The sequence below is a fragment of the Cupressus sempervirens genome, chromosome 9 (assembly GCF_028749045.1).
Source record: "Cupressus sempervirens isolate cs-2001-9-10 chromosome 9, ASM2874904v1, whole genome shotgun sequence".
NCBI lineage: Eukaryota > Viridiplantae > Streptophyta > Pinopsida > Cupressales > Cupressaceae > Cupressus > Cupressus sempervirens.
This window is the reverse complement of record NC_143126.1, coordinates 791,675,279-791,683,169: the sequence shown is the minus strand read 5'-3', so window position 1 is coordinate 791,683,169 and position 7,891 is coordinate 791,675,279.

Sequence of the window (7,891 nt, the reverse complement as noted above, 5' to 3'; positions counted from 1 at the left end):
TTTTCTGACACCTGAATTGAGGTAGAAGATTAAAAATGAAAGGTCAAAGATAAATATGAGGCTCTAGATCTACCAGATGTGACTAAAATCATTGAGATGATAGAGAAATCCAAGGCCAAACATCCAAACGTAGCTTTGGGATGAAGAAGAACAAAACCCAGATTCCAGCATTTCAATTTTGACATAGTAAAATTTTGAGACTTTGGACCATTTTGAGGTGCACTACTTTTTAGGTATGTAGGTCCACAAGTACATAGGTCCACAACTCTATAGCTCTGTAGGTATGCATTTTTGGAAAAATTCTACTGACAGTTAATTGCTAGTTCCAAAAATAGAGCTTTCCATGCATTGAAAACACATTTTGATGGCAGTTCAACTCCTACAAACACCCTGTGAAGGATTAGCTTCTATTTTTGACACTTCCAGACACTTCCACTTCCACTTTGACTCAAAGCTCTCTTCTCTCATATTTCTTTGTCTTAAACATGTAAAGGCTCATGCATCCAATTAATGAATATAAAATGGATGGAGTCCCACTAAGCACTAGTTAGATAGTTAGTTTGTATATATTTAATTTTTTTGATGTTTAAAATAATTTTATTGCATGAAGAATATCTCTCACTCTCAACAAAAATTAAGGAGATGATTTGTTATAAATACCTAATTGTAATATGTAACAAAGTTTGCCATTATTCTGCAATAAAATTATGCTTTTGGTGCTCACATTTGGAGTGTAGTAATCCTTGCCTAGATGTGTCATATTTTTGTCAATTTTGTTCATGGAATTGTGATTGAGCCAAAGGTTTATTGCATTGTTTTTGGTTGTGCGATCTTTTACGTCTAGTGTTTGCTACAGATTTACAAATTTTGATGACATATCGAGCTCAAGAAGAAATCACCAAGTTGTGCCTACATAACTCTTTGTCTTGCATGAGTGCACTTTCCATGGCCTTGCAATTGATGAAGAGTGAAATATCATTTGGTTATTGAAATTTCCCATCAACAATTGCATCAATGGAATCTAGGAAGCACTGGTCCTATTTTCATTGGCTACCTACCGATCTCTTCAAAAGCTTAACTTGTAGCGTGCTATTTTTCCGTAGCTTATGTCCGTTAGGATTTCAATTCCACATTAGTTATTTTCAATTTCATGTTAGTTTCTTTACAATTTCATTATTTTCTTTGCTAACCCCTTGTTAGAATAAAAAATCATATTAGTTGCATTAAAAAAAAACATAAAATACAAAAACATAGTTTTCTTTTAGTGTTATTTTTGAAACAGTGTGCAGATTCTACATTCTATCCGAAATCAAAATGAACTAGCAAAAAGGCCTCCTCATGAACATTCACATTTATCTTCATTTGGGTGGGTTCTAGTAGGTTACAAGATCACCTAGAACCTTGGAGTCAATTCACAAAATTAGCTTTTCAAGAGAGGAGTTCACAAGAATTCCTATTGTTTAGCATTGTGTAAAATGGCAACTCAACAGAAGTGGTGCTAGAAGGAGGGCTGCACTTTTAGATCTTAGAGAAAGTGGAAAATTTGCCAAAGTTTTGAAATTCTACACTTTTTGCAAAAATCTATGCTTCACACAAGTTCAATTTTTTTTTTTGAGTTTTTAACAAATTCAGGTATGTAGGTCTATAGGTCCATAGGTACATAGATCCCCAGCTACACAGATGCACAGGTGCACAAAACTTTGTGGTATGTAAAAATCATGGAAGTGAGAAAGTTTACTTCTACAGAGGTGCACTTTTTCCAAAATTGATGTAAACTAGAGGATATTGATCCAAAATCTCCATTTCAGCGAGTATTGAGGTCTACACCAAGTGCACCCAAGTTTCTTGAGCTTACCCACTTTGGCAAACCACATAGTGACAAGGGATTACCCTGAATTCAACCACTTCCTTTCAAACTTTCATCATCTGCTTCAACTCCACCTCCATTGCAACCCCTTAGTGAACCACCACATATTCCAATAGCTACTCCTCAAAAACCACCATTAGGTCCGCTAAACCCTTCAATGGCCTTTTTCACAAACACTATGGACTCACCAATAAACTTGAGAGGTGCACTCCATGACCTCCCTAAGAATCTTGAGAAGTTTTTCCCCAGATTCATCTATGGTGAGACATGAACTATTGAAGATCATGTCAAGGTATTCAAAGAAATTTTCAACTGCAAGTTGGTTGGTAATGAAGATGTAGTTCTTCATTTATTCCCCTACTCTCTAGGGGAAATTGCCTTCAATTAGTACGTTAATTTTCCACCTAGATGCATTGGAGATTGGGACAAATTCAAAAAATTGTTCTTAGAACAATTCAAAACATTAATCAACCTAGTTGTGATTCACTAATAATTCATATCAATCAAAAGGGACCCAGCTGAGATAGTTTCCCACTTCAACCATCACTCTCATATGGCATATCACAAGCTAGAGAAGCCATACACTATACCAATTGAAGCCACTATTTAGATTTATCTAAATGCTATTGACCATCTTATTGTAATTTTTTTGAGAAGACTTCCTATAGAAAATATCAAAACATTGGATAAAGTCTTCACAGAGGAAATCACCTTCACTAAGCGAGCTAATCCTAATGGAGGAGGATTAAAGCTTCTAGCTCTAGCTATCATAGCAATGCCAACACACCCTGCCAGAGTACCCATGATGCCTAGTTAGTTCATACCTATGAATTCAATTCCAATACATCAAGCACCCACTATGAAAAATCCTACTCTAACGTATCTAGGGTTTGAACCTCTGAAAGCTACCTTCTTTGAGCAAAAGGTAGAAGCACCCATAGAAGTAGACAATGGTTTTGTTTCCAAATTTGGTTAGATGAAAAAGAATATTTCCCAAATGAACAAAAAATTGACTCGTCTTAGGTTGTCTCAAGCACAAAACAACAACTTCCAAAGAAACAACACTAATTTGTACAACAACAATTATGGCCAAAATTATAATAGGAACTTCAGTGGGAACAACAACAAAAATGCAAGAAACAACAATGGGGGAAACAACTTCAATCCTCCTAATCATAATAATGGCTTCCAAAGATAGAACCAACTGTGGAACACTCGACCGAATAATGGAAGTATTCTAGTTGATAACAATAATAACAATGTTCAGTATGTAGATGTTAATTAGTACGATGACGGTCAGAATGCACCCAACAATGATGGTTCATATTACAATGGGAATCAAGAGATGGCTCAAAGTTCACAAGTGAATGATAATGCTCCTCTTGTGTAGTTTAACACTATGTTACTAGAATCCTATGATTCTACATAGAATGTGTAGGTAGAATAACCATCTAGTGAAGAGTTCTCTTTTCCATTCAATTAGGAAACTAATCTTCAACATGATGAGGTGTTTTCTTTTTGTAGTGACAATCAAAATACATATAATCTGAGAAATAGAAAGAAACCTTTGATGGATGGGATTCCTCTAGGTTTACAACTAACTCCTCTTGATCTGAGAGTGAGTAACAATCTAGCACCAGTTAGGCCACTATATGGAGGACAAAAAAATTAGAATCAAGAAAATGTACCAACAATATTGAAGAATCCTGCTTGGTCTACTAAAAAGTATAACATTGTTGAATACTTGAAATGAACCAAAGCAAATATGTCCATGTTTAACATGTTGCAAAATTGTCCACAATAGCAAGAAGTGCTCATGAAGACTCTAGATCACATAAAGGTACCCCATAACATGAATAAAATTGCTCAAAGGATAGTATCTCAACAAGTCAATGTTGCAGACGCAATGCCTACTATGTTTAAAAACAAGGTTGAAGTACCCCCATTTCTTCTTAGCATTAGGATATATGGAAAGAATCTCCACAATTGCTTGATTGATTCAAGAGCCTCATGTAATGTCATGCCACTATCAATAGCACAAAGGTTATGGGTAAGTCCTCAACCTTCCAATTGGATAGTGATACAGCTGGAGAAAACAGAGGTGAAAGTGATCAACATACTGAAAGATGTTCGCATACAATTGACAATCGATCCTCACATTCCAGATGTCATTGATATACATGTGGTAGACATTCTAGAGACATATGGGTTTCTCTTAAGTAGACAATGGATGAAATAGCTAAGAGGATGGTTTTCTATGGATTTCACTCAATTAAGGTTACCATGGAAAGGATTGAACAATCAAATCAAGATAGATGCAGAACCCAAATTGAAAATGATGATTATAGATTACAATGCCTCAAATGAGATAGCATTCTTACAATTGGATTTGGGCTCATACAAGGTGATGGAATTTGACACTATTCCAATCAAAGCATCCCAAGATCAGGATAATGAAATCAAGATATCAATCCCAAAGGATGAGATCGTGACATAATTCATAGATAATATGGTGACTAATTTGCAATGTTTGGGAGAAGAAGCTAATCCTAGTATCTTACTCCTCCTAGGATTTTTTTAATTACACAAAGTTAGCCACTCTGAATTTGAATGTTCAACATGCCAAGAATTAGTCACAAAGGTGTTAACACATATTATGCAAGGCAAGGGTAACCAAACTCTAGAAGAGGGACCCATGGGAGATCAAGGTAATATAAACTCAATGGAATCAACAATGATAGAAGGAGAAATTGAAGATCTAAATTTATCATATAGTGATACCTCTTCAGATGGTAGAGGTTTGTCTTCTCCTCCTCCAAGAATAATGTAGATTTAGAGAAGAAGACTGTACATGAAGGGAAAGGGGTGGACTTCAGTCTTCATTCATCCTAAACCCAAAATAGATCAAATTAAGGAATTGATAGAGGAAATTCAATACAAACAAGAACACCATACATTTCCTCTATCAACATGTTACACTGGGGAATCATCAATTCCACCCCATGAGAAGTTGCAATGGGTTCCCAAGAAGCAATCTTTCAACTCTTAGGTCAAAGAAAATTTAAGAACAAAAAAACACAAGGTTAAAAGGCCTAAGGAAGATCCAATTTAGACACTCCACTTTGATGGTTCTAGATGCAAATTAGGGGCTAGAGTAGGTATAGAATTGGTTAATCCAAAAGGTAAGTCCTTTTATGCAGCATATCGATTACAACAAGAACAAAGTTGAAAAGATTTTTAGTAGAATTGATTGCTTCCCCATCTATTCTGGACAATATTAAAAACTTTCAAGTCTTTCAAGATGATCAACACATACTTGAATTTATCATGTGAAATGGTCACTTTAAAGGACAAGAAATTGATGACAATCTAGATGACAAGCCTAAGGATGATGAACTTGAAGATGAAAATGGAATCCTAAATTTAAAGAATAACACTATTTCCAAGGGGATGGTTGAGTTAGAACACATTTTTGACCACAATGAATCAACACTTAACAAAAGAACGATCCAAGAAAAGGGTATTGAGGAATGTGATGAATACAACTTGGGAACTAAAAAAGAGTTGAGGATGGTTCGAATAGGGAAAGCATGCAATGCAAAAGAAAGGGAATAAATGCTCAAGTTGCTTATTGAGTATAAGGATGTTATTGCTTGGAGCTATGAAGAGTTAAAGATATATGACCCTGAGATTATAACTCATGACATCCCCTTGAAACCAGATGCCAAAACCTTCTGACAAAGGCAAAGACCTATCAACCCCATCCTCAAGCCCCTAATAATGAAGGAAGTCAAGAAATTGTTGGATGCAAATATCATATTTCCCATTCATCATTCTACATGGGTGGCTAATTTGGTTCCTATACAGAAGAAGACTGGAGAGATTCACCTTTGTGTTGACTTTTGTAACTTAACCTGGCATCTCAAAAGGAAAATTATCCTCTACCCTCACTTGATGAGGTTGTGAAAATTGTAAATGGTTCAAAAATGATGTCTTTCTTAGATAGATATTTAGGATATAATCAAGTGATGGTTGAAGAAGAAGATTGATTAATGACAACTTTCACAACTAAATGGGGAACTTTTTCCTACAAGAGAATGCATTTCAAATTGATTAATGTAGGGGCTACATTTTAGTGAGCCATGGATGAATCTTTTAAGGGATTGGTAAATACATGTATAGTCATCTACATGGATGATTTAACTATCATTTCAAAAGATCAAAGCACTCAAATAGATGATTTAATGTGGGTATTCAATAGATGTCATAGATATGACATATCCCTCAATCCCAAGAAATGTTCATTTGGGTTTACTTAATTTTCCATGCTTTGATAGATCTTAGATTCTTTGTGTTGTTTTCATTTTGAGTTTCCTTTTTTTTTGTTGTGTGTGTTAGTTTGGGTAGTGGCATTTGGAGATTTGTTGGTTGACAAGATGGTGGTTAATTCTTCTACTGCAATCCTTGTGATCTGTGTATGATGTTTTCTTTTGCACTCATAATTGTTAAAAGAATTTATCTTGGCTTGTATTTCATCCTTGTTCCAAGGATCTTTGGGTAGGGCATTGCATCTGGTATTAGAGCCGATGTTGAAACATTGGGATCTCTGTATTATGCTTCCACTATGGTTTTGTTTTTTGCTATGTATTATTATATTATGTTTGATTATTTTATATCTCATTGGTTCATGGTTTTGACTCTTGTGCTTATGATTCTTATGTCTAACTTTATCCTATTTTCCCATAGTGATGCCTCCTATATGAAGACCTATTAGTCGAGGTGGTAGCCAATGAGTTTTTCAAGAAGAACATCAAGAAGAGGAACAATAGGATGGTGGAGGGGAAAATTATAAAAATAATTAGAATTTCATGGAGGCATTGATGCCAGTGCTTCAAGAGATTCTTGCTCGATTGGGTCCTTGTGTAGAGAACACTAATAGGATAATAATCAAGAAGAGAGGTCTCATCATGGAGAATCCCATAAGTCAGAGCATAGAGAGGAGTGTAAATGGGAATATTCTTGTATACCACCTAGTGGAAGAAGGCACCAATGGAGGGGCCATGGTTGGGATGATGATCATTTCACTTAGGTTGAAATGATGCAAGAGCTTTAGAGGTCCAAACCACCACTATTTGATGGCTCAAGGATAGGACTCAAGGCTGAGACCTAGTTGCTTGATATGGGGCATTGTTTCTCCTTGCTACCTTATGGGAGCAACATGAAGGAATATTACATGATCATGAAAATGAGGGAACATAGTTCCATTTTGTGGGATTTAGAGTGCAATAGGATCCAAATCAGTGTCGCATATCTCAATTGGGAGATCTTTCAGGAGAGGTTTAGAGAGAAATTTCTATCACCATAGTACCATGAGGCTCACATTGATGAATTTCATGAGCTTAGGAAAGGATTTATGATAATAGCTTATTATGAGAAGAAGTTCCTTGGATTGAAGAAATACTATAGTGATAGGCATGATGAGATACTCATCACTCAACATTTTGTTAAGGGCCTCAGAGATTCCATCATTGGATATGTCCATGCTCATTAGCCGAGGACACTTGTACTTTCTATGGAGAAGGTGAGGATCATATAGAGAAATGTGGCTAGGGGTTTCATTGGTAAATCTAGTTCTTAGAACCAAAGTGCACAAAATTTAAAGCAAGATGCACAGTTTACCTAATCCTCAGCCAAGGGCCATTCCCAGTCGATACTCACTCAGAGTGGTCAACACCATAAGAATAATAAGAGTTATTTGAGAAAAGGTAGATAGAGTGTAGTTTTCTCAAGAAAGAAAGTAGATAGCCAAACTGAGGACATAAATCTTAGCAGGATCATCCCCCTCAGATTTTTCAACAAAAATCTAGCAGTGGTAGTGCACCTTATCCTAGTGCTACTCAAGGTGTTTGATGAACAAGCTTTAGTTTTGGAGGAAATTTTTATTCTTGTGGTTATCCTAGCCTTAAATCTTTTAAGTGTTATATTAAACCATCTATAGGACTTGGTAAAGGCATAGCAAGATCT